The 27,044-nt window shown below is 47.4% G+C and overlaps 1 protein-coding gene and 1 non-coding gene across 2 annotated transcripts in view; both read left to right on the forward strand.

The window, feature by feature from the left end:
- Positions 1-27,044, forward strand: part of LOC119108387 (cytoplasmic FMR1-interacting protein-like) — a 95,487-nt gene that overhangs the window by 41,786 nt on the left and 26,657 nt on the right.
- On the forward strand, positions 16,017-16,088 carry TRNAG-UCC (transfer RNA glycine (anticodon UCC)). Its single transcript has one exon. It is a non-coding gene; the product is annotated as a tRNA-Gly (tRNA).

The following is a 27,044-nucleotide window of genomic DNA, read 5'->3' on the forward strand; positions in this document are numbered from 1 at the left end:
GTGTGTTTGTACAAAAACGACACAGCTTATCGGTAGATGTATTGAATAAGAATCACTCCATAAAGTACATGCAACTGGCTCATCATTGCACCCAGCCAACATTTACCAGCTCTAGCCGGCGTTTCAGTTAATTTTTTGCTCGATGTTGCTTTAGTTGTACGCAGTCGCCTTGTGGACGAGTTTGTAAGTGGGCTACGGGTGGCAAGAGGGGCGGGCGTAGGCCCGGTCGTAGCGGGCCTCACCCTCGTACGTGACCTCAGCGGCGTAGCCAGAGTAGGCATCAGCGACGTTGTAGGTCACCTTCTGGGTACGGCCGTCGGGAAGGACACCATAGTAAGAGCCCTGGGTACCAGTGTCCTAGAATTGCCGACATCTGCAGCTGTGCGTCAAATGCAGGGTTTTCACGCATCCCTTATACTTTTGGTCTCACCACCACACCACGAAAGCAGAGCCTGGCGCAAACACCAGCAAGGCCTGGTAAACAACTTTACTCCACGTATTTCTTTTTTGCCGGGGAAACTTGACCACTAAATTGCACCACTCCCGAAATGCAGGAGTGAAAAGTTCAAGAAATGTCTTTTAAATTAAACTTACCAGATGAATATCACCATTTGGGCATTTATATTACCAGATTTTAAGTCAAATCAGCTGATTACACAATTCTGCGGGAAAAGTACCAGTCTTTATTTTTATTTAGATACTTTTGTTTTTGTTCGTATCAAACGAGTGTGATACCACTTTATTCTTCCCTTCTTTTTGATTGTCTTTGGAGGCACCATCTGTTGCCTAAAATTTTGACCAATTTCTCTGCAAGATGCTCCAACTGCAAACTTGTACGTATTTCAAACATAAATTGGATTAATTCGCCAGGCGCCCAAACTTGTTTGATATGCACCCAAGCGTAAACAATTCACAGGGAATAAAGGAGGTGATCTGAAGCACGGAGCTTATTGTTACCGCAGTTTTGCCCTCTTTAGCCTTCGGTTAACCATTTCCTTGGTTCATGGCGGTGCTCAATAACGATAAGTCTAGCCTTTCGAGTTTCTGACTCACCAGGCTACCTGGCAAGGCTATGCTAATGCTGCCATATAGAGCCTTGGGGCAGAGCTGACGCAGCTAATGCAGAAGTGTTTGATGGCGAAAATCTGCCTTCTGGATATGCTTTTTATTTAAGGGAAGTTGAGATGACTATCTGCCAGCGGATCATGCAAAAGGTACTGCTTTTTTTCTCTTTTTTTTTGGGGGGGGGAGAAAGAAGAAGCCAGTGAGTGTCCTGTAGACCAAGTAATTACTTATTTTACCTGCTTTCAACACATGATTGGTAACCAGAGTTCGTCATTTTCTGTTTTAACCCATCCAGTTTTGTCATAAGACAAATTATGATGCCACAAAGCATGCAATGGAATTATGTTGTTCCATATTTTTGGTTACTCGTCCCCAAATTTATTTAAGTGTTCCCTCACGGCCGCTTTAACCAGATGTTTTCTATAGTTGTCTTGGTTTGCTGAACGTCGAATGACTGTACTGTACATATGCACTATGTCTTTAACATAAAGATAATCTAAAATGCAAAACACTTATAAGATGATTGAATATTAGTATGTAAGAAACAGTCAGACCATCCCATTTAAAATGTGAAGCCAACATCTCAGACTTTGTGATTAAATATGAATAAACAAGCCTAAATAAATGCATTTGCTGCAGCTGAAAAGGCAAGCAGCAATACTGGCATGGTCATCTTAAAGTTATGTTACTTTTGGAGAAGAGAGATTGTGTTGTGCAGCATACCCATTATTGCCCTTGACATAGGTTAACCATGACAATCAAAATAAGTTGTTTAAAGTGCTTTTAAGTGTTTTGATTTGTGTGTTGTCAAGTTAATCTGATGTCAACCAGCATTCACAAATGAACTGAATAAAAATTCAAGTTGAAACCAGCTAAAAACTAGCTTTAGGCATCATGTTTTTATCACAAGTGCTGCTGTCAACAGATAGGTAAGTTGAGACGATGTTCATCATATGGGCTGCTCTAAGTTAGGTTAAATTGGTCAAGTGCATGGCAAGTGGCAATAGGAATTGTGCAAGAATCAGTGACTCACAACTGCTGCTGTGATACAAACAGGTTATACAGGATGAGATGATGCAAGGCCTCTTTAGGTTAGGCATAGGCTACTTTCAAGGAAATAAGCATTAGTATTTTGTAAGAAACAATGACACAATGTTTTTTTTCCCTGACCCCATCTTGACAGAACCCAGAAGTATGTATACTGTGTTTGACTTGGTGATGGGCTGATGTGTAGGAGTCCAATATTGTTTTTTGTTTGAGTGTTTTATGCTTGTTGAATTTTCTGTTGTTATATTGTTATTGAATTCCTCTGCTTTGTTTTGTTTTAAAAGTGCTGTGGAAGGGAATTGGAAAGTGCAGTATCAAATTATTGGTGTTAATAATTTGTTATGCTCATAATACTGTCATGACATTACTATGATTTAATACGCGCCCGGTTGGCCGGCTAGACACCCTTCGCTCGGGTGTGGGGGATCAATTTGAACCTCGCTGTGAGATCTCGTGAACTAAGAAAGCTAGAGGAACCAAATTTAAGGGTGTCTTGACCTATACGCGAACTCACTTAGGTTAAGGTTTCAGCTTCTTAGGTCATGACCTTCAAGTCGAATAAGGTCAAACAAAGTCAAATTCCAGTTTGGTCTCCAAAGCGCACCCAGAACCAAGACAACTGTCTCTAAGCAAAAGATCACAACCCCATTTGAGGTCATTGACCTTGTTTGACCCTTTGAAGGACATGGTGACCAAAATGATACAAGACTGTTCGAGTTTTGCATTTGAATAAGCGACAAAGATTACGCTAGGCAGTATGTTCCTAAAACGAAAAGTTCGACGCGGGTCATCTTAGGTCAATGGCCTGTTCTGACCTCTAAGAAGTCAATTGAAGATGTTTAATGCGGTTTCAGCTGTCAGTCAATTCGAAATGAGCACCAGAAACTAACTCATACAGCAGGCTCTATAGTAATAAATCAGGTTGGTTTGACCTTGGTCTGACGTTCGTAACCGACCTCAGGCCAACGTAATTTGCTCATTCAATATTTGTGGTGCCTAGCAAAGCATCTCAGAGATGTATGTCTTCGTCAAGCACTCTGTTATCGTATCAGATTGAACGATTCCCTAGAAATTGCCTTCGCTGAAACTATGGGCTTACTTTGACTTGTCATAGGTCAGCCACCGTACAAGGTAATCTAAAATTGGTACGTCAAGTAATCTGCTATGCAATTTTCTACAGCTATGTCGAATTTGGCGCGGATACGCCACGCCGTTCAGAAGCCATTCGGGAAAAGACTTCGGGGGGGTCCCCTTCTATTCCAGCGCGCGTTTATGTATTCTGTTTCACTTTATAGGCCTAAGATGTTGAAAAACGAAATAGTATTATCGGGTTCGTCATCTTGCATCCATGCCAACATTGAATAGATGTCTTTGTTTGCGAAAGCATCAGTCACGAGTTTATAAGTTCCATTTTTTGTGAATTGATTTTTTAACTCCCGCACGGTCTTTTTGCGATGGAATTTTTCACTCCCACCCTAGTTCAAAAGCGATTTTAACTCCCTGCTGGGTACTGTAGCCATCACGGCCCTCCTGAGCGGTGAACTGGGGCTCGTAGCTGCCTTCGGGGGTTCAACTTCCCTCTCTATCCCAGCGCGCGTTAATGTATTCTGTTTCACTTTATAGGCCCAAGATGTTGAAAAACGAAAAAGTATAATCAGGTTCGTCATATTACATCCATGCCAACCTTAAAGTGTCAAGGTGAAATTTACAAGCACATAGCGACTTACTGAGAAATATGCAAGATTAAGGACAGGATGGCAATTAAAGTTGTCTGGGAAGGTCAAACCGCCTGCATAGATACCTTCAGCGTTTGATATTATTGATTCCATCCAGCAGAGATTAGAGTCACTGGGTCCGGTGCTATCGGTGCAAAGATGTCATAGAATGTTGCGCGATATATTCAGTAACAATCATTTCATAACTACATTCGACCAGTTTTTATGTCTGCTGACCTCGTTTTCTAGTAGTGGGACGCAGCCGGCTCATGGACGGTGTTGTAGCTGGGCTGCGGGTGGTAAGAGGGGCGGGCATAGGCCTGGTCGTAGCGGGCCTCACCCTCGTATGTGACGTCAGCGACGTAGCCAGAGTAGGCATCAGCGACGTTGTAGGCCACCTTCTGGGTACGGCCGTCGGGAAGGACAACAGAGTAAGAGCCCTGGGTACTGTAGCCATCACGGCCCTCCTGAGCGTTGAACTGGGGCTCGTAGTCTCCGTAGCCGTGGACGTCGTAGTTGAAGTGGTACTTGGGCGGCTGATCGTAGCTCTGCTGGTGGGCCGGAGCGTAGCCGGGCTGGCGGTGAGCCGGGGCGGGGGCGTAGCTGGTCTGACGGTGGGCCGGGGCCCTGTAGCCTGGGGCGTTGTCGGCGGCGGCAACGGCCAGAACAGCGACGACCAAGAAGACCTGAAAACGTGCCGCATGTTTTATAGCACTGACAGTCGTTAAACATGTGTAGTTACCTACTGTGTTAATACGTTGGCTTTATCGATGACAGACATGCCATCATGTACGAAATGCTGAGTATTACCGGTGATATTTTCTGAGCACGTCTGCAGACGGTACATCAAGACCGCTGTTTCGTCGATGCCCCTCAGAACTACTGCTGCCCCTTAGAGCACACTGTCGACATAATGCGCAGCAGTATTGTAGACAGTAACGATCTGGCAAAGAAAGTGTTTTCCTTTAGAGTATGATGGAAACACTCCTTTGGTCCCTTCCATCGAACACACATTGAAGACCATTACTTTTGTTTCAAATACGTAGTGGAAACTTTATGACCTGTTCTCTGCTCTACCTTCTGAACACTTGCCTTCATGTTGTGCCGTGGGGTGTGTGGGACCAAGTGATGCCAAACGTGGTGGTGTCTCACATTTTATACGACGGCTGGCGGCTGAACGGTCGGCTCGGCGTGTGGGATTACGCATGGGAGAGAGTGTGAGCGATGGGTGTGGCGTGTGAACTCAGCTCCGGAGACCAGGGACGCACGATATGGGTTAGACTGACCTGTGGTCACCGTGCGACACGCGGAGTTAGGCACAACCGGCGCTGTCGGCTGTTTATACCGACTTGAATTGGCAATCCTGCCTGGTAATTATCTCCGGTAGGGGGTTTGCCGTACGCCTTCATCAAGGACTTTTGCACGACTGGTCAACACACAAAGCTCTTTGAATGCTCGTACTGGGCTTGCATCTTTTTTTCGTTAACTGCATGTTTTACTGCTGTCTTATAGCCTACATGTCAGGCATTGGACCATGCGTAGACAAAGCTGTGACTAGAAAAGTGGTAAATAAAGGATGGCGACATTCATGCCACACCAGTCACAAGAGGGGAATTTGTGGAATTTCTGCCCGGCGCCTGAGAATTTCTTCCAAATTTGCACGCATTTAGACCTCATATAGCAATAGCATGTGAGGATGTTACCTTGTGCGACGTCTGAAGTCACGCCCAAAGGACATTGACCTTTGACGATCGCAGAGGTGCGTTGGTTTCAAGTTTCATGTAACTCTAGGATTGGTAATCGGACAGGTTATTTTGTGTTACACTATTGTGCACAACTGTCACAGATTGCAATACTCCACGCCAAAATTAGCAGTGACCACATTTTAGCCTTTTACATGTGCTGGTGACATTTACTTGACATATTACGTTGTGAACATGCATTTTAGCCCCGTTTCGTAAGCTCCGCACTGACAAAGTAAAATGTGCTTGATGTTTCAAGGGCATAAGAAGTGTTCGCAGCTCCCTACATTGTGCATAAGTACAGACACTTTTTAAGGCGTTACAATCGCTGCCATGTACTAACCTGTGTTCAAAAACCAGACGCAAGCTCTTATTCGTCGTTTGCAGTACTTTAGTGGATGCACCATGCAACAACATGGAATAAACAGCGCACGACAGCTTTCATATTGTTTACACATGCCTCTGACCACTATCCATGCTTCATCCCACAACCATCGCCGCCGATGATGTGATGCTGTGTCGATCTGGAATGGCTGACACAGATTTCACACAGATACAGGTATCAAAGGAGAGGGAAAAGTTGTTGCACCATTAGGTGCATACCCATCTTGAGATCACTTGGTGCAGTTTACAGCTCTGCTCTTAAGACCTGAGCCTGCCAAGCTTCTGAGCTTCACGCCCGCGAACATGTGCAGACAAGTTCGAGAAGACTAGTTCAAGATCACCCAGGCATCCATGGAGCAATAATAACGTCACTGAAATCCTGTTATTCCACTGGCTGTGCGGTGATCCAGGCGAAAACAAATTATCATTGTCTAGTCGCTTATATCTGACGTTCGTGAATACGATTTCCAGACATGACAGTCTTCAATTTCCTCTCAGTCAATGTTATGAAAAGTGCGACGAAGTAGCCAATAATGCAATGCGGAGGATATCTGCTTGACTAAGAAATTGTCTTGTCTTGGGCAGTCTTTTGCATACGAAAGTGTACAAGTACTTATAACCATGTTTCTGTATACCTGATGCCTGCTTGAATACCTTCAGTTGTGGAACATACCTCTCACCGTAACGTAATGTTCTCAACGGAATGAATTTTAAGACGCGATGACAAGAGGTTAACAAGAGGTTTTAACGCCATTTTCTTTTCTTTTTTAGCTTCCCTCCAGACGTCTTTTGAGACAGGATTTGAGGACCCATTTTTCATGTGACATCAAAACGTTATTTCGGTGCCCTCTGGAGACGCTGAAGACGGCCTTTGCATCAAAAACCTTCAAGACGTTCTTTGCATACCAGGACGTATCTTCAGGTGATTGGAAGGTATATGATTGTGACATCATTTTGGGACATCTTTCAGAGGCATTTGCGATGATGGCAACGTATTTCTTACGGGCATGGCTAAAAGTTGCTACGAGAAAATGGCTAAAATAGGTGCCTCGAAGCAGATCTTTTTGCTACCAGAGATGCCAAACCAAAAGGACAATAACAGTAAAGACGGCATTTATCGGCAGTCAGAACCGCACCTCGCTCATAATGCGGTAGACAATTTCAGCATCATAGCCAGTGCTGTGCTAATGCACCATGAGCCCGTCTCTGATGTCAACAGTGTGTTCAATGGAAGAGCTGAGACAATCCACACGCCTGACACCACACCTTGAACTGAACCCAACAAATGTGAAGATCAACACTCGGGACGAAACAGTGACTTGCTGGGAGCGATGCAGTGTCAAGGACCGTGCGACAATCCATTGTCACAAACCATGAATCCAAGGCACATGCATACACAACCATGCGTTGAGGCGGTGATTCCGACACCATTGACGACAGACCAGCCTGTAGGAACTACATCTGGCACTTACTGGCTCACTTTGCTTTCTTGAGGAAAACCAAGTACTGTTGACCGTTATACGTAGCATTTGCGACGACTGCAAGCGATGGTGGCATAGTGGTGAGCATAGCTGCCTTCCAAGCAGTTGACCCGGGTTCGATTTCGGGCCATCGCACGCGTGGTTTTAAACCGAAGCCCAGCACACTGCTCACCCGCCAATGGTCACCGCGCGAGCGGTGAGAGGGAGGCGAGCGGTTAACGGACTATCAACTCATCATCGCCCCAGTGTTTGGTCTTTCTCATATCGCCCGCACCGGCACTCAAACATGTCACATGACCATCTTTCTTATGTACTAGCATATTTCGCATATAAACGTTTCAACATGCAGGCGGCCGTTGCTCCCGCTTAGCCAGCGCTCCGGGGGCCCCGCGGTGCCGGCCGACCGGCGGGCCGACGCGCGCGCAACACGAACCGACGCCGGCACAATGCGTGATCGACGGACCTCCTCCGAGACGGTCACCATCGCCCCGTACCGCCAGGTGCACGAGGTCATCTCGTTATCGTCAGCGTAAATGCAGAGATATAATTCAATGGGCGGGGAACACTGAGGGACGGGGCGGTGCGTGTGGTGCACAGACCTTTCCAAAGACGCGCCTACGCCCCCGCACAGCACCCCACTCCTATGCAGGAGCTGGAATGAATAGTAAAACGGCATCATTTCACGTAGGAGGGTAAAGCAAAACTAAAACGAGCAAACAGGCTAGGAAGCGTCTCGCACATACGGCTGTGTAGGGAAGACGGCGTCTTTTAAAACTGCTGACAGCTTATCGAGCGTGTAAGCGATGCAGTTCGAGGGCCACGAGCTGCGAACGCGTCACACAGCCACAACATTGACTTGGTTCCGAACGGCGTCGGCCGCCGTACCATACTGGCCTCCCTCTGCCCTACACACACAGACTGGGCCGCGCGTCACGGCCGGCAAGAGGGCACGACTAGCTGGCATATCGCCCGGTCACTGTCCGGTTGATGCCCCCACGGCGGCCGCCGGCTCCTGACCGGCGGCACGAGCACACCGCTCGTCCGGAGACCACCAGCTCCAGCCCCAGCTGGACCGGACCGGACCGGACCGGACCGGACCGGACCGGACCGCAGCAGAGCGGAGTACATCAGCTCGGATCAGACCGGAGACGCGTCAGTACCTGATCAGCCACGGTCGACAGAGCTGTACCGGGGCAGCCCCCCCCCCCCCCTCCCTCAGCAGCCACGGCTGACTTCGTCGGACCGGGACAGCAAACCTCTCTACCCTGACGATTCATAGCTGACAGAGTTGGACACATACACACCACCCGGCAGCCCCGAGTCGCGAAAACACCCTCAAGCCTCACGCTTGTCCCTGCATCGCCAGTGTCAGGCAGACACAGCCTCTCTTCTGTTCTGTCCCGGTCTCGATCGAGTCGCACCGATACAGCCACTCTCCCTCCCCGCCGATCAGTCGCCCTGTCCCCTGACCACTTCCCTCCCTCAATCCGCTTAGTCGCAATCGACAGAGCTGCAGCGCGGCAGCGGGCGGTCGCGCCGCCGGGCCAACCTCGAACACGGCGCAGTTGAGCGGGTCACGCGCCACAGACCCGGCCAGCTCGACCTGGTCGGCCAGGTAGCGCTGGACAGCTGCGCGGTGGCCAGCCGGTCGGGCGTGTGCAGGCTGAGGTAGTGCACGATCATCACCAGGTCGGAGCGCTGCTCCTCCAGCTGAGCGGCGCGACTCCTCAGCGCCTTGCTGCGTTTAGAACCGATGCACTCTTGGGAGAGGGAGGAGGATTTGGCTTCCCGCTATGACCCCACACAGCGGGGGGGGGGGGGGCGGGCATGGGAGATGTAGAGAAGAGTGGCCGAGGGTTGGAGCGGCCACGACTGAGAAGCTGGCGAGCTAGCCGGCCCCGGTGATGACTGCACCGCACTCCCCACGCCAGAACCGGCGGCGTCTGGTGTGACAACTGATGACGCACCCAGCGCGGGTGTCCCTGGCCTCCGCGCTGGACTCACCGGCCCCGACTGGGAGGAAGCGGCCAACAAACATGGCCGACCCTGCGGTGAGCTCGTCTACCAAGAACCTTTTAAGACATGTCTGTGGCCTGGAGCCTACGTCCCCTGAAGGAGGCTTGGACACGGTTCGGGAATGATGAAATGTCTACAACAACAAAATGACAGAACTCTAAAGTATTGTTTTATATGCGTCCAAACTTCATCCCTTCTTGCTGACAGGCATGAGCGAGTGCCGCTTCTGGGGTGCCGATATGTCTGTGAAGTCTGCTCTGGGGGACTCCACATCACTAAAAAATTACCGACCGATTTCAAACTTGCAACTGTCAGAATATTCACCACAGAAAAAAACCAGCGTCCGTCGAAAAGTTCTGACCTCTGAAAGCCACCTTTGAAGGTCAAACGCGGGCTGAAAGGACACGGGCTAGTTTGGCGGACGCCAGTTCTTTCTAGCCTGAATTTAACATTGAAGATTAGCCTTGACAGGTCATGATTTTTTGACGAACGCTATTTTTTTGTGATGAATATTCTGATCTTTGCAGGTTAAAAATTGGTTGGTACTTTTTGGGTGATATTGGGTTCCCTGTCCCTTTAGGCTGAATTTGACCTTGTAGGATATGATGACCTTGAAAGGTCAGGACTTTTTGACGGACGCTGTTTTTTTGTGTTGAACATTCCGTTTTTGTAGGTTTAAGATCTGCCGGTAATTTTTGGGTAACATTGAGTTCCCGTCATTGAACCCTGCGTTTGACATAGAAAGGTGACCTTGAAAAGTCAAGACTTTTTGGCGCACACTTGCCCTTGCGCTTGTGAATATTTTGATGCTTGCAGCCTTGAAATGGGCCGGTAATGTTTTAAGATATCGAATTCCCTGTCCTTTGAACCAGCTTTGCACCTCAAAGGTCACATGATATTGCAAAATGAAGGTCATTCTCGATGTTCTCGGTTCATAAGTCACCTAGACACAATTCAGAGAAGTCGGAACTCGTCGCCGAACAAATCGCTAATTGAATGAGTATGTGACCTCTTGCTCAGAAACGGCTGGCTAGGTTCTGGAAGCACTTTGGAGACTTATCCGGAAGTTGACCTTTTTTACCTTTTTTAATCCGGAGGCCATGACCTAGGAACCTGAAACTTTGATCTACGTGAGTTTACGTACAGGTTCATATACCCTGTAAGTGTGGTGTTTCTAGCTTTCTTAGTTCCCGAGATCTTAGGGGGGTCAATTTGACCCCCACCCGAGTATGGGTATCTAGCCGGCCACCTGCGCACGTGTTAAAGTTGGATGCATCGGTCAGGTAAGACGTGTAAAACGAATGACTTGCATTGAGCATGCTTAATCTTGATTTGATGTCACACATGAGGTCGCTTGATTTGAGAGTCGATGCATTTGAATTCTCACCGTTGGGGTGTCAGCAAGTGCAGCCGGCTTATAATTTTCCGACGTTTTGCTAAAACAAGGGCTAGAAGGGCGCTTGATGAGCGATTAAGCCTTAAAGATTACATGAACAAAGTTTTTTGGGACCTGGCGGCTAAAGAGAGATCATTGGTTTCTACCAAGGGGGCACACATAGGAGTCGTACGTAAAGCTCCAGGTACCGATTGCAGTGCAGTGTTTTGGGAATCATCAATACCCTCTTGTTTACAGCGACCGAGGTTTGTTTATATACGCGATTTATATTCCGTTGTCGATCGAAATAAACGTCTGAATCGCATATTGGAACCTAAAACGGCACATTTTCTCATGTATCACTTTAAGTAGCGCTCTGCAGCACCGTTTTTATGGGTTAAGTTATTCTGTATCGCTTGCCCCTCGCAGTTCGGTGTTACCTGGGGTGACCGCCGCCTCCCAGCACACGGTGACTGCAATGCCGGGCGTTGGTTTACGGCGAGGCCACCACCTCCCAGCATACGGTAGCTGCAATGCCGGGCGTTGGTTTACGGCGTTGGCCACCACCTCCCAGCATGCGGTGACTGCAATGCCGGGCGTTGGTTTACGGCGATGCCGCCACCTCCCAGCATGCGGTGACTGCAATGCCGGGCGTTGGTTTACGGCGATGCCGCCACCTCCCAGCATGCGGCGACTGCAATGCCGGGCGTTGGTTTACGGCGATATTACAGTCCGCTCGCGCCTCACCAGCTTAGGTTTTTGCGGGAAAAAGCGTTTGCAATGACGCGTACTTTTTGGGCTCCAGTACCAAGGCATTCCTTTGTCTCACTTGGTTTTGCTACTGATGACACATCTCGGTGTGGGCGCTCTTGGCGGACGTACGGCTTCAAGGTATTAATTAAAGGGGAGCGTGCCACGTTTATTGTGCGTTTCACTTAGTGTACGATAGATCGCACTTTCTCAAAACTATCTGAATAACTCGGAATTTGAATTTGAAGTAACCGCTCCTGGAGGAGCTTTTCTTGGATGCTCTTTTCACACTATGAAAGTTAAACATTTCAGTTAGCCTTTTTCCAACGGGTTTATTATGCAATATTTGCAGCGCACTAATTTGTCCAATTGCTTAACAACTTCTATTTCTTCCATTTGACGCTTACCACCATGACTCCTTCCGAAGTGCACTTTGCCTTTGCGAAACTGAGCATCACATGGTCTAGAGTGACACACTGGTTTAAACTCCAACCAATGCGCTTCTCAGTAGCTGGCCCGTGCTGCCTGCTGCCCGACTCACAAACGTTCTTTTGTACTGGTGTCATTCACACCGGAAGCGGTGTCACTTTTGAGCCAACAGACTTAAAGCGGGCTGAGTAATGGATCTTGATCGTGCTGCAATGACACTACCCGGTGCTATTAATATACGCAAATGACCCTGAGGTTTCACGAGGGTATGTTTTTGACATATGGCCCAAAGGTGGGGCAATCGCTTTAAACTGGTGAAGAGCGTTATGTTTTATTCCTCTCATGTCCAGAAAGAAAAGTAGCGTTTTCAGGATCGAAGTGAAGGCAAGACACAACGTAGTAGTAGTGACCGGTTTAAAGGGAATGGTTTCCCATTGGCGTGGGGTTTTGAACTTAGAGAGCCATTTTCAAGATCATTCCCTGCGATTTACAGTCACGTTTTCTTTTCAGACTCTAAGCTCCCCTGTTTGTGATCTCGACGCGCGCGATCTCGCGCAGCTTACTTCGCGCTGCCAATCTGAAAGTCGCTCAGACATGTATGACGCTATTGAAACATTACGTATAGCTATACATCACAAATGGTGTACTTTTTAAGAGAGTGTTTCATATTGTATTGGGGCTTAAACAGAAAAGACATTGAAGATCATTCGACGCAGTTTAAAGCCCCGCCTAAGGCCTCCTGTTTAGCTGTACGCCCGCGAAGACGTGCAGTCTATTTCGGAGAGACTATTTCAAGATCACGCAGCTGTCGCACAGCCAGAGCCTTGGCAGGAGTGGGGGCACAGGGTTGACAAAGAGCCCGCTGATGGGGAAGACCCCCCCCCCAAAAAAAAAATCGTCATATATGGCACATTTCTTACTGAGGGCATGCTTTTCATTTATGGTCTACCTTTCCTTGTATAACTTGAACAGAAGCCAAAAGCTACCGCGAGATAAATTCTGACTGAAATTTATACTTCATAAACTGAAAAATATGCGTTAAACAAATGCATGAAATGCATCACCGGTGTTCCCCATTTTACAATGGTCCAGTCGACTCCTTCTAAACCGACAGAAGTCAAGAAGGAGTTATGAAGCTTCGTCATAACTTCGCTATGTGCGTAGTTTTGAACATAAGCGCTAGCAGATCTTAGAAACATAAACCTCGACGCCAAGCGTTGCAGTCTCCCAGCCCGTGTTGGCTCTACAACGGTGGTCCTGTGGCTTATATTAAGCCGTCGCCAACGGGCCGACGGAAATTATGACGCATCTGAAAAACGTACCTCTGAAGGATAAATCGCACTTTTAGAAGGTCGCTCAGGCGCATATTTTGCTGTGCGATTTCTTAGATTGGTGTTAATAACGCACTGGCATTTACAGCATCGTGAAGTGACGCTGGCTTGGATCTCGCGGTAGAACTGATAGGTTCATCTTCAGTTTTTTCGTGTTCCTGTAACTGTTCACCTGTTTTGAGAACAACGTCAAAGTTTAAAAAACGTCCAGTGTTTTCTTTGAACGGAGCGAATTAATTTCGAAACGCATGCGGAACTACAATTTTAGGACGGTCGTTCTCGCGCGGGGCGCGTGGTGTTACAGTGGCAAACGCCGTTTGGTTTTCCGCAAACTGTAACCCAGACCATCGCTGTCCTTGCCTGCGAGATTTGGGGCGAGCAGGCTCAAACATTTCGACGTAGGTTGCTCCACTAATCGATACTGCAAAAGGATGAACGTTTTCAGGCAAACATGGGATGACAATGTATGTTTTTAAGCTCATGTCGACCCACTCTTTTCAGCAATGATGGTACCCAATATTTCCAGGCAAGGGGTCTTTTGAGTAGAACACTAAGAGGGAACATTTTTGTTCCCGGTCAGGACCTGAAGGGCCGTCCCACCGCAGGGTGTCTACGGCCTTCCACTCTGACGACACGATGCGGGACCCCTGGTCGATCCGGAAACCTTTAAAGAGGTGCATCATATCACAGGGGTCCCTTTCTTACGCGGAAAAGTCTCGGGCTTCGGTTTAACGGGCTCATGCTGGAACTGGGCTGGAGGGCCCGCCGTCCGGCATTGTGGGCCTCGACTGGCACAGGACCCTTCCATTGTTTCGACGTGAACACTCATAAGCCTTAATATTTTCTTCTTTGTCAGAGGGCCTCGTCCAACGCAAGAGGACCCGTCGTCCGTCTATGTTGACCAAATGCTCACCTGTTTGACTTGAGACTTGACCGGCATAACACACCTTGTGAGGCACTGGGCCCCTGACCGATGCAGAAGCCCGGCATTGTTGCAGGGGGCCCTGTCAATGCAAACCACCGACCTGGCCTTTTCCCTGCTAGGGAAATGGGCGCCCAAAGTTCTGACTGACAGGGAGCTTACTGTTCGGCCAACCGAGACACCGGCATTGTCTCACGGGTCTTCAAACGATGCAAAGAACCTCTGGCTGATATTTTAGGTCACGGCTATTCGGGCCTCAATTCCTTACGTGACCTAGAGCCAACCCTTCGGGCCTTCATGTCCTCCAACTGAGCCCTTGATCGTTGGTTCCGCTGGGCACCCGGGGCCCTGTTCGTACCTCATGGAACAGCGCCCCTGGTGGGCTCAGGGCCCCTTGTAAACACAGAACCCTCTTTTAGGCACTGCGGGCCCCTGATAGATATAGGGGCCCCGACCAATGCAAATCGCTGGCCCCGGCTTTGTATCTGACTGGGACGTTGACCCCCGGCCCATATGGACACGGAGCTGACTATACGCTGCTGATGGTGCCTGACCGACATATGGGCCCATATCAATACGGGGTCCTCGATAGGCGCAAAGGGCCGTCTGACTGTCACTTGACAGCCATCCCTGCAGGCTGGAGCCCCTGAATGAAACTCGACCAGCACTTCGTGCCATTAAGTCCCCCAATTGGGCCCTTGGTCGCCGGTCCCGGTGAGCCCTTCATACTCTTCAAGCCTCCTCAAACACTGCCCCTGGACGACTCGGGCTCCTTGCCAACACAGGACCCCCTGTGAGGCACTGTGGGACCCCTGACAGACGCTGGGGTCCCGAACAATGTAAATCGCTGGCTCCTGCTTTGTTCCTGCTTGGGAATGGGCTACCAGGCCATGCCGATACGGTGCCGACTATACTTAATTGGTGGTGTCTGATCGACATATAAGCCCTTATTGACTCAGGGGCCCCTGATTAGCGCACATGGCCGTCTGGACGACATTAGAGTTCTTGACCCGCAAGGCCAGGCCCTTCAAAACAACCTCCGGTCGGTCTTTCGGGCCCTTTAAGCGCTCAAAGCAGGTTTCAATCGTAGACCCTGAGGGGTCCGAAAGGGCCCCTCGGAACCTAAGGGGGATGCACGTGCCCCCCTCCTGCCGGCGCTACCGGCAGCGATCAAGGGGAATACAAAAATGGTCGATGCGTTCATATCTGGCGTTCGTGAGCACGGTCTCCAGAGATAACGGCGGTCAATTGGCTATCAAGCAATGTTGTTCGAGGTACGATGGCGTAGTTAAAAAACCTTGACGCATTGAGCATCGCCATATATGATGTTTGCTTCAATATCTTCAAAGCTGAAACATTCCTTTCAACGTAACGTAGCGTTCTAAATAGGCGGAATTTTAAGATGCGATGGCAAGAGGATGTCATCAAAGGATAGTGTAAGACACGCAACGCTACTTTCAGAGCCTTTTAGGTGCCTTTCATACATTTTTTCTCGCAGAATTTGAGGAACTATTTTTGATGTGACATCAAAACGCCCATTCGGCGTTCTCTCGAGACGTCCAAGGCGCCCTTTGCATACCAGGACCCACCTTCATGTGATTGGAATGTTAATAGTTGTCTTGTAAACGTCATTTCGTCAAACGTCGAACGACAGACCGGCGTATAATAACTACGTCTGACACTCACCGGCCCACTTTCACTTTTTAAGTAAAAGCAAGTACTGGTGCAGCATTATATGCAGCATTTGCATTGATCGCAAGCGATGGTGGTATAGTGGTGAGCATAGCTGCCTTCCAAGCAGTTGACCCGGGTTCGATTCCCGGCCATCGCACGCATGGTTTTGATCCGAGAGGAGGCATCCCCCACACGGCACACTGTTAACCCGTCAATGGCCAACGCGCAAGCGGTGAGAGGGAGGCGAGTGGTCAACACACCATCAACCCGATACCACCCTAGTCTCGGTGTTCTTGATATCGCCCACGTCGTTGGTTAAAATTGCCCCACCGCAATTTTTTCTTGCAACTAACACACTTCGCACACAATCCTTCCGACCGGAATGTGGCCGTTACTCCCGCTTGGAAACGGAAGAGCGGGACTCGACGCCGGGACAAGGCGTCGTCGAGGGACCTTCTCCGAGACGGCCATATGTGGGGCATTGATAAGGGGTCAAGGTAAAACTTCAGTTAAGTTTTCCTCATCGGTGGCACGTGTGTTTACCGCACAATCATGACTATTTTGGCATTAGACTGGCAGTCCAGTCGCAAAACACGACTAGCGACAGGGACAGTCATCCGTGATTCCATATCCATCAAATCAGGACCACTGAATACATTCCTGAATTCTGATGCATTTCCGCTCGATTAAGTAACCGTGCGTTCGATATTGTTGACGATGACCTGTCTCATCTCAAGCATGAAGGCAGTGCTGAGATCCTGAAAGGTCACTAGATTGTGTACGTGGACGTGGTCCCTTGAGGTAATTCCACCGCACATAGTCCATGGGCGACAAGTTGGGCCAGTGAAAAGCCCGCAATATGGCTGACGTGGCCTTCCAAGAAAATATTCCGCCAACTAGTCTAGTAAGACTCGTAGCGTGTGCGGTGTCTCCCTGTCCTGTAGTAGCCATCTTTGTCCTGATCGATCCCGTGAAGTTGTCCCACGACCCCCAAAAGGGTATCAAAACGGTGAAGATGAAGTGCTTCGAGTTGGTATTGACGGGTTTTCATTCACGCCTGAAAATAATATGGTGCGGAGCCAAGACTTACGAATCTGAAATCACGAATGATTAGCCTTGTTTTTTATCATGTTTTCCATTGAGGGCAATGAAATCCCACCACACTCCTGATTGCATGAGTAAGACACCTGTCCCGCATTGTCAGGGACCTTGAATGCTGCGATACATGAACCGAAACGATCATCGGTCTCAAACGACTCCGGGTGTAAGAGCTGCTGGAAGAGCGTGACCTACAAACCACGTGCGTGCACATTAGTGCATGTCAACAAGGTCCCGAGCTGCTCCGCCTTCTCACCGCCTCACCAGGCCCTGCAACGTGTCCTTCCGTTGCACAAAGCAACGGTAAACTATCAGCCCTATTTTCCACGCATGGGGCAATTGCGGACAATTTGGTCGGCGCTCGTTTTTGAGTCGCCAGCGTGGAACGTGGTGCCCAAGGATGTAAAATGTTCGCCGCGGTATGATTGGTGGATTGATTGTCTCTGTTCAGTAAACGGTGGGTAACTTTGTTCTGGGATACCTTACAAATGGCGTCACGAGGCGAGGATATATATATATATATATATATATATATATATATATATATATATATGCATACTTTATATATGCATGCATATGTGCATATATAACCAGGGCTTAAAATTATGTGTTACAAAAGCACGAACGGAAAAGCTAAGGATGAAGTACGTGATACACTTGGCCACTTCGCCGCTTCAGACAGCTTGATGACATGGGTGAATATCAGTGGCTGCAAATGCTAGATTGGAAGGCGTAAAACCAACCAAATTACTTTGTGCGTTTTGGCCTCCAACTTATACAACTAAGCTCCACATCAGTGTCTCAAGACACCAATGGCATCAATGGCGAAGTCATGTATCCCCTACAGGCTTTTTCGGTACTTTGTACATACACAATAGTAGCTCTCTTAAGATATTTTCCGCCTGAGATGTGTGGGCTTTGGTGTTCAGCTCTCAGTCCTGCTTCTGTTCACGCTCACGGAACCCCAGTATAAAAGTTAAAAGGAGGTGTTTCACATTTGTTTAGGGTGTCAGCTGAAATAGCCGTTTTCAGGATCATTCGGTACAGCTAGCAGTCTTGTCCTTAACACCAAAACGTCTAACGTTTCACGCTACCCACCACCCTTACGTATGCGTGAACATTGTGCACGTGCTTTTACCTTGTTCTGTGTGTTTGTACAAAAATGACATAGCTTATCGGTAGATGTATTGAATAACAATCACTCCATAAAGTGCATGCAACTGGCTCATCATTGCACCCAGCCAAAATTTACCAGCTCTAGCCGGCGTTTCAGTTACTTTTTCGCTCGATGTCGCTCTAGTTGTACGCAACCGCCTTGTGGACGAGTTTGTAAGTGGGCTGCGGGTGGTAAGGGGGCGGGCGTAGGCGTGGTCGTCGCGGGCCTCACCCTCGTACGTGACCTCAGCGGCGTAGCCAGAGTAGGCATCAGCGACGTTGTAGGTCACCTTCAGGATACGACCGTCGGGAAGGACACCATAGTAAGATCCCTGGGTACCAGTGTCCTAGAATTGCCGACATCTGCAGCTCCGCGTCAAATGCAGGGTTTTCACGCATCCCTTATACTTTTGGTCTCACCACCACACCACCAAAAGCAGAGCCTGGCGCAAACACCAGCAAGGCCTGGTAGACAACTTTACTCCACGTATTTCTTTTTTGCCGGGGAAACTTGACCACTAAATTGCACCACTCCCGAAATGCAGGAGTGAATAGTTCAAGAAATGTCTTTTAAATTAAACTTTCCAGATGAATACTACCATTTGAGCATTTATATTACCAGATTTTAAGTCAAATCAGCTGATGACAAAATTCTGCGAGAAAAGTATCAGTCTTTATATTTATTTAGCTACTTTTGTTTTTGGTTGTATCAAACGAGTGTGATACAACTTTATTTCTCCCTTCTTTTTTATTGCCTTTGGAGATACCATCTGTTGCTTAAAACTTTGACCAATTTCTCTGCAAGATGCTCCAACTGCAAACTTGTACGTATGTCAAACATAAATTGGATTAATTCGCCAGCCGCCCAAACATGTTTGATATGCACCCAAGCGTGAACAATTCACAGGGAATGAAGGAGGTGATCTGAAACACGGAGCTTATTTTTACCGCCAGTTTTGCCCTCTTAAGCCTTCGGTTAACCGTTTCCTTGGTTCATGGCGGTGCTCAATAACGATAAATCTAGCCTTTCGAGTTTCTGACTCACCAGGCTACCTGCCAAGGCTATGCTAATACTGCGACATAGAGCCTTGGGGCAGACCTGACGCAGCTAATACAGAAGTGTTTGATGGCGAAATTCTGCCTTCTGGATATGTTTGGCATGGACACCTCTTACTTGTTCCGCATTTAAATCTCGTAGGTTGGTGGGGATGATTGATATTCATATTTAGGGGAAAGTGAGATGACTCTATCTGCCCGCGGATCATGCAAAAAGTACTGCTTTTTTGTTGGGGGGGGGGGGGAGGGGGAGAAAGAAGAAGCCAGTGAGTGTCCTGTCGACCAAGCAATTACTTGTTTTACCTGCTTTCAACACATGATTGGTAACCAGAGTTTGCCATTTTCTGTTTTAATCCATCCAGTTTTGTCGTAAGACAAGTTATGATGCCACAAAGCATGCAATGGGCTTATTTTGTTCCATATTTTTGGTTACTTGTCCCCAAATTTATTTAAGTGCTCCCTCACGGCTGCTTTAACCAGATGTTTTCTATAGTTGTCTTGGTTTGCTGAACGTCAAATGACTGTGCTGTATATATGCACTATGTCTTTAACACAGAGATAATCTAAACTGCATAGCAATTATAATATGATTAAATATTAGTATATAACAGTCAGACCATCTCACTTAAAATGTGAAGCCAACATCTCAAACTTTGTGATTAAATGTGAATAAACAAGCCCAAATAAATGCATTTGCTGCAGCTGAAAAGGCAAGCAGCAATACTGGCATGGTCATCTTAAAGTTATGTTTCTTTTGGAGAAGAGAGATTGTGTTGGGCAGCATACCCATTATTGCCATTTACATAGGTTAACCATTACAGTCAAAATAAGTTGCTCAAAGTGCTTTCAAGTGTTTTGATTTGTGTGTTGGCAAGTATATCTGATGTCAACCAGCATTCACAAATGAACTGAATAAAGATTCAAGTTGAAACCAGCCAAAAACTAGCTTTAGGTCAACAGATAGATGAGTTGAGATGATGTTCATCATATGGGCTACTCTAAGTTAGGTTAAACTGGTCAAGTGCATGGCAAGTGGCAATAGGAATCGTGCAAGAATCAGTGACCCACAACTGCTGCTGTGATACAAACAGGTTATACAGGATGAGATGATGTAAGGCCTCCTTAGGTTAGGCATAGGCTACTTTCATGGAAATAAGCATTAGTATTTTGTAAGAAACAATGAGATAATGTTTTTTCCCTGACCCCATCTTGACAGAACCCAGAAGTATGTATACTGTGTTTGACTTGGTGATGGGCTGATGTGTAGGAGTCCAATATTGTTTTTTTGTTTGAGTGTTTTATGCTTGTTGAATTTTCTGTTGTTATATTGTTATTGAATTCCTCTGCTTTTTTGTTTTAAAAGTGCTGTGGAAGGGAATTGAAAAGTGCAGCATCAAATTATTGGTGTTAATAACTTGTTATGCTCATAATACTGTCATGACATTACTATGCTTTAATACGCGCCCGGTTGGCCGGCTAGACACCCTTCGCTAGGGTGTGGGGGTTTAATCTGAACCCCCTCTGAGATCTCGTGAACTAGGATAGCTAGAGGCACCAAATTTAAGGGTCTCTTGACCTATACACGAACTCACTTAGGTTAAGGTTTCAGCTTCTTAGGTTTTGACCTTCAAGTCGAAAAAGGTCAAACAAAGTCAAATTCCAGTTTGGTCTCCAAAGCGCACCCAGAACCAAGGCAACTGTCTCTAAGAAAAAGGTCACAAGCCCATTTGAGGTCATTGGCCTTGTTTGACCCTTTGAAGGACATGGTGACCAAAATGATACAAGATTGTTCGAGTTTTGCATTTGAACAAGCGACAAAGGTTACGCTAGGCAGTATGTTCCTAAAACAAAAAGTTGGACCCGGGTCATCTTAGGTCAATGGCCTGTTCTGACCTCTAAGAAGTCAATTGAAGATGTATGATGCGGTTTCTGCTGTCGGTAAATTCGAAATGAGCACCAAAAACTAACTCATACAGCAGGCTCTATAGTAATAAATCAGGTTGGTTTTGGCCTTGGTCTGACGTTCATACCCGACCTCAGGCCAACGTAATTTGCTCATTCAATATTTGTGGTGCCTAGCAAAGCATCTCAGAGATGTATGTCTTCGTCAAGCACTCTGTTGTCGTATCAGATTGAGCGATTCCCTAGAAATTGCCTTCGCTAAAACTATGGGCTTACTTTGACTTGTCACAGGTCAGCCACCGTACAAGGTAATCTAAAATTGGTTTGTCAAGTAATCTGCTATGCAATTTTCTACAGCTATGCCAAATTTGGCGCGGCTACGCCACGCCGTTCAGAAACCATTCAGGGAAAGCCCTCTGGGGATCAAATTCCCTCCTATCCCAGCGCGCGTTAATGTATTCTGTTTCACTTTATAGGCCTAAGATGTTGAAAAGCGAAATAGTATTATCAGGTTCGTCATATTACATCCATGCCAACTTTAAATAGATGCCTCTGTTTGCGGAAGCATCAGTCACGAGTTCATAAGTTCCATCTTTTGTGAATTGATTTTTTAACTCCCGCACGGTCTTTTTGCGATGGAATTTTTCACTCCCACCCTAGTTCAATAGCGATTCAAGCCCTCTGCTGGGTACTGCAGTTATCACGGCCTTCTGAGCGTTGAACTGGGGCTCGTAGCCGCACACGCACACACACATGCACACGCTGGAGACGCAGCTTTTTCCAAAATATTAGCTCACAGCCCGGCACGCCTCCGCCCGCTAGGTATGCAGCCAGCAAAACCCCGCTCTGCTACAATGTTAGGCCGGCATCAACCCGCGTATACCGGATAATGGTGATATCCGCTGTGTCATTGCACCTTTATTTGAACCCAACCATATTGTACCTAAAATGTCATATAAGTGGCATCTCTTGCAAAACATTGTTTGACTGACATCACCGATATTGTTTATAGAGGAGTGATCCAAGTACCTGGGCTATAACAATTTATACTGTACTAAAGAATACCTTTATGCGCTGTGATGCCAGGTTCTTAATACAAATGAGAAGGCAGAGAGTAGGATTTAAATTGTCTCGTCACCAAAATATGTCAGAGGCTTCACCGTCCTAACCCATCTCAATAGACCACAGACCCTGTCCTCTAAAGTTGCATGCATCATCCAATGTGTGTACACTGAGAGAGTAAGATATGCTGGATGTGTCGGGTTCATAGGAAGTGTCCGCAGCTCATCACATTGTGCATAAGCACAAACCCCATTCCAACGCGGCACAGCCGCTGCTCTGTAATGAGGTGTATTCAAGAACTAGACGCAGGCTCTTATATGTTGTTTGCTGTACTTTACCGGATGCACCATGAAACAACACGGAATAAACAGCATATGGCAGCATTCAAATTGTCCGCAGATCCCTCTCACCATAAAGAACTCCTTCTGCATTTCACAAAGCCTGATAATTGCCATTTTCGATTTCTTTCGTATGTTTCATTGGTGTCATATGTCGATTTGGCAATGTTATACAGACCACACACATATAGAGATAGCATGAGAGAGAGAAAAATGATCTGCACCATGAGGCACTTACGCATCTTGTAGATCACTCTGTGCAGTTCACAGCCCAGCCCTTAAGACCTGAGCCTCTCTGGCTTCTGAGCTACACGGTTGCAAAGATGTGCGGACTGTTCCAGGGAACTAGTCAAAGGTCACCCAGGCATCCTGACGCCATAATAACGTCATTGAAATCTTGTTCTTCCATATGCTAAGCGGTGACGTAGCTATTAACGCAATGCGTTAGACATCTGCCTGACAGAGAAATGGTTCTGTCTAGGGAAGTATTTTTCACTCAAAAGTGCACCAATGACATTAAGTGAGTAGGGTTTCTCCATGTCTGATAGTTGCTTCCATATCCTCAATTGTGGGACATACCCGTTAGTGCCGTAACGTTCCCAGCTGGTGCAATTTGAAGGCGCGGTGACAAGAGATATGTATCACGCCATGTTCAATTGTTTTAACCTTCTTTCCAGACATCTTTTGCAATAGAACTTCAGGACCCATTTGATGTGGCATTAAAGTGTCTTTTCGGCGTCCTCTTGAAACACATAAGACGTCCCATGCATAATACGAAGACGCGTCTTCAGGTGATTAGAACGTATATGGATGCATTGCCGACGTCATTTTGGGTCGTCTTTCAGGAGCATTTACGACGATGCCAACCCACTTTTTACGGTCATAACTAAAAAGTTGTTATGAGGAAATGGCCAGACATGATGCCTGGAGAACTCCTTTATGCCACCACAGATGCCACACCATAAAGACCATGACAGTAAAGATATTAGTATCGATCGGCAGTCAGTACCGCAACGTGTTCCTAATACAGTAGAGAATTTCAGCATAATGTTCAGCCTGTGTCAATGCACTGTGAGCCTGGCTGTGATGTTTACAGGGTGTTGAACATGAGAGCGAGAGAGACCGCGCCCATGCTTGGTACCAGACGTTGAACTGAACCTAATAAGTGTCAAGGTGAAATTTAGAAGCACATAGCGACTTACTGAGAAAAATGCAAGATCAAGGACATGATGGCAATTAAAGTTGTCTGGGAAGGTCAAACCGCCTGCATAGATACTTTCAGTGTTTGATGTTATTGATTCCATCCAGCAGGGATAAAAGCCACTGGGGCTGGTGCTATCGGTGCAAAGGTGTCAGAGAATGTTGCGCGATATATTCAGTAACAATCATTTCATAACTACATTCGACCAGTTTTTATGTCTGCTGGAGCTCGTTTTCTAGTAGTGGGACGCAGCAGACTTGACGGCGGGCTTGTAGCTGGGCTGCGGATGGTAAGAGGGGCGGGCGTGGACCTGGTCGTAGCGGGCCTCACCCTCGTACGTGACGTCAGCGGCGTAGCCAGAGTAGGCATCAGCGACGTTGTAGGCCACCTTCTGGGTACGGCCGTCGGGAAGGACAACAGAGTAAGAGCCCTGGGTACTGTAGCCATCACGACCCTCCTGAGCGTTGAACTGGTGCTCGTAGTCTCCGTAGCCGTGGACGTCGTAGTTGAAGTGGTACTTGGGTGGCTGATCGTAGCTCTGCTGGTGGGCCGGAGCGTAGCTGGGCTGGCGGTGAGCAGGGGCGGGGGCGTAGCTTGTCTGATGGTGGGCCGGGGCCCTGTAGCCTGGGGCGTCGTCTGCGGCGGCAACGGCCAAAACAGCGACGACCAAGAAGACCTGAAAACGTGCCCCATGTTTTATAGCGCTGACTGTCGTTAAACATATGTAGTTACCTACTGTGTTAATACGTTGGCTTTATCGATGACAGACATGCCGTCATGTACGAAATGCTGAGTATTGCCGGTAATATTTGTCTGAGCACGTCTGCAGACGGTACATCAAGACCGCTGTTTCGTCGATGTCCCTCAGAACTACTGCTGCCCCTTAGAGCACACTGTCGACATAATGCGCAGCAGTATTGTAGACAATAACGATCTGGCAAACGAAGTGTTTTCATTTAGAGTATGATGGAAACATTCCTTTGGTCCCTTCCATCGAACACACATTGAAGACAATGACTTTTGTTTCACATACGTAGTGGAAACTTTGCGACCTGTTCTTTGCTCCACCTTCTGAACACTTACCTTCATGTTGTGCCGTAGGGTGTGTGGGACCAAGTGATGCCAAACGTGGTGGTGTCTCACATTTTATACCACGGCTGGCGGCTGAACGGTCGGCTCGGCTTTTGGGATTATGCATGGGAGAGAATGTGAGCGATGGGTTTGGTGTGTGAACTCAGCTCCGGAGACCAGGGACGCACGTCCCTGGTCTCCGCTCACTTCCAGCTGAGCGGCGCGACTCTTGAGCGCCTTGTTGCGTTTAGAACCAATGCACTCTAGATGGGAGAGGAAGAATTTGGCTTCCCGCTATGACCACACACAGCGGGGGGGGGGGGGGCATGGAGGATGTAGAGAAGAGTGACTGAGGGTCGGAGCAGCCACGACTGAGAAGCTGGCGAGCTAGCCGGCCCGGTGATGACTGCACCGCACTCCCCACGCCAGAACCAGCGGCGTCTGAGATGGTGACTGATGACGCAACCAGCGCGGATGACGCAACCAGCGGTCAACAAACAGGCCGACCCTGCGGTAAGCTCGTCTACCAAGAACCTTTTAAGACATGTCTGTGGCCTGGAACTCACGTCCTCTGAAGGCTTGGACGCGGTTCAGAATGATAAAATGACAAAGAATGACAGAGTTCTAAAGTATTGTTTTATATGCGTCCAAACTTCATCCGTTCTTGCTGCCAGTCATGAGTGAGTGCTACGTCTGGGGTAGCAATATGTCCGTGAAGTTGGCGATTTTTCAGTGATTTTCTTCAGCGACGAGTTCCGATTTCTCTGAAAAGGGTCTCGAGAGAAAGTATGGCACGAGAACATTGAAAATTACTTTTATTTTGCAATGTTATGTGACCTTCAAAATCGAAAGCGAGGTCAAGGGACGGGGATTTTGATATCACAAAATATTACCTGTCGATTTAAGAAATGCAAGCATTAAAATATTTACAAGCAAGACGACCACCACGTCATTAAAAAGGTCTTGACTCCTCAAGGCTATCCTTCAAGGTCAAACAAGGGCTCAAAGAATGGGGGACTCTACATCACCAAAAAATTACCGACCGATTTCATACTGCAGCTGTCAGAATATTCACCACAGAAAAAAACTAGCGGCCGTCAAAAAGTCATGCCATTCTTCTGTTTCTGTCCAGTTGTCTCAAAGACACCTTTCAAGGTCAAACGCGGGCTGAAAGGACACGGACTAGCTTGGCGGACGCCGTTTTTTTTCTGTGGTGAATATTCTGATGTTCCAAGTTTCATGTCGGTCTGTAATGTTTTGGTAATATGGAGTTCCCCGTTCCGTGAGCGCGTGTCTGATCTTGAAGGGTAACCTTGACAGGTCAGGACTTTTTGACTGACGCCTAGTCCTTTCTGTAATGAATGTTCTGGTTCTGGCAGATTAACAGTCACCCGGTAATTGTTGGGTGAAAAGGATTCCCCCGTCTGTTAAGCCTGAAATTAACACTGAAGGATGGCCTTGACAGGTCATGATTTTTTAACGGACGCTATTTTTTCTGTGATGAATATTCTGATCTTTGCGAGTTACAATTTGGTCGGCACTTTTTGGGTGATATTGGGTTTCCTGTCCTTTGAGGCTGAATTTGACCTTGCGGGATAAGCTCGAAGGGTCAGGACATTTTGACGGACACTGCGTTTTGTGTTGAATTTTCTGTTTTTGTAGGTTGAAAATCTGCCGATGATTTTTGAGGAATATTCAGTTCCCGTCATTAAAGCCTGCGTTTGACCTAGAAATGTGACCTTGAAGGGTCAAGACCTTTTGGCGCACGCTTGCCCTTGCGTTTGTGAATATTTTGATGCTTACAGCTTTCAAATCGGCCGGTAATTTTTGTGATGTCGAATTCCCTGTCTTTTAAACCATCTTTTGGCATCAAAGGTCACAGGATATTACAAAATAAAGGTAATTTTCGATGTTTTCGTACCATTAATCATCTACAGACACAATTCAGAGAAATCGGAACTCGTCACCGAACAACAACTGAACATCACTGAATGCGTCGCCTTGTGTGTCCCCATGACCATGCAGTGTTACGGAAAATTTCAGCCATGCTGGATATGCTATTAGTATGTGTATTGTAGTTTCCAGCCTCATTGCAGGCTGATGGGATCTGTCAATGCTAGCTGTATTATTGTCATCAAATGTTGTTCAGTATTAGATGTACCTCTATATGAGGCTGTAATGCATTGTATTATATTCATGAACATGTCACGTTTATTATTACACTAGACTT

This window comes from Pollicipes pollicipes, unplaced genomic scaffold (assembly GCF_011947565.3).
Source record: "Pollicipes pollicipes isolate AB1234 unplaced genomic scaffold, Ppol_2.1 Scaffold_6686;HRSCAF=7923_pilon_pilon_pilon, whole genome shotgun sequence".
Lineage (NCBI taxonomy): Eukaryota > Metazoa > Arthropoda > Thecostraca > Pollicipedomorpha > Pollicipedidae > Pollicipes > Pollicipes pollicipes.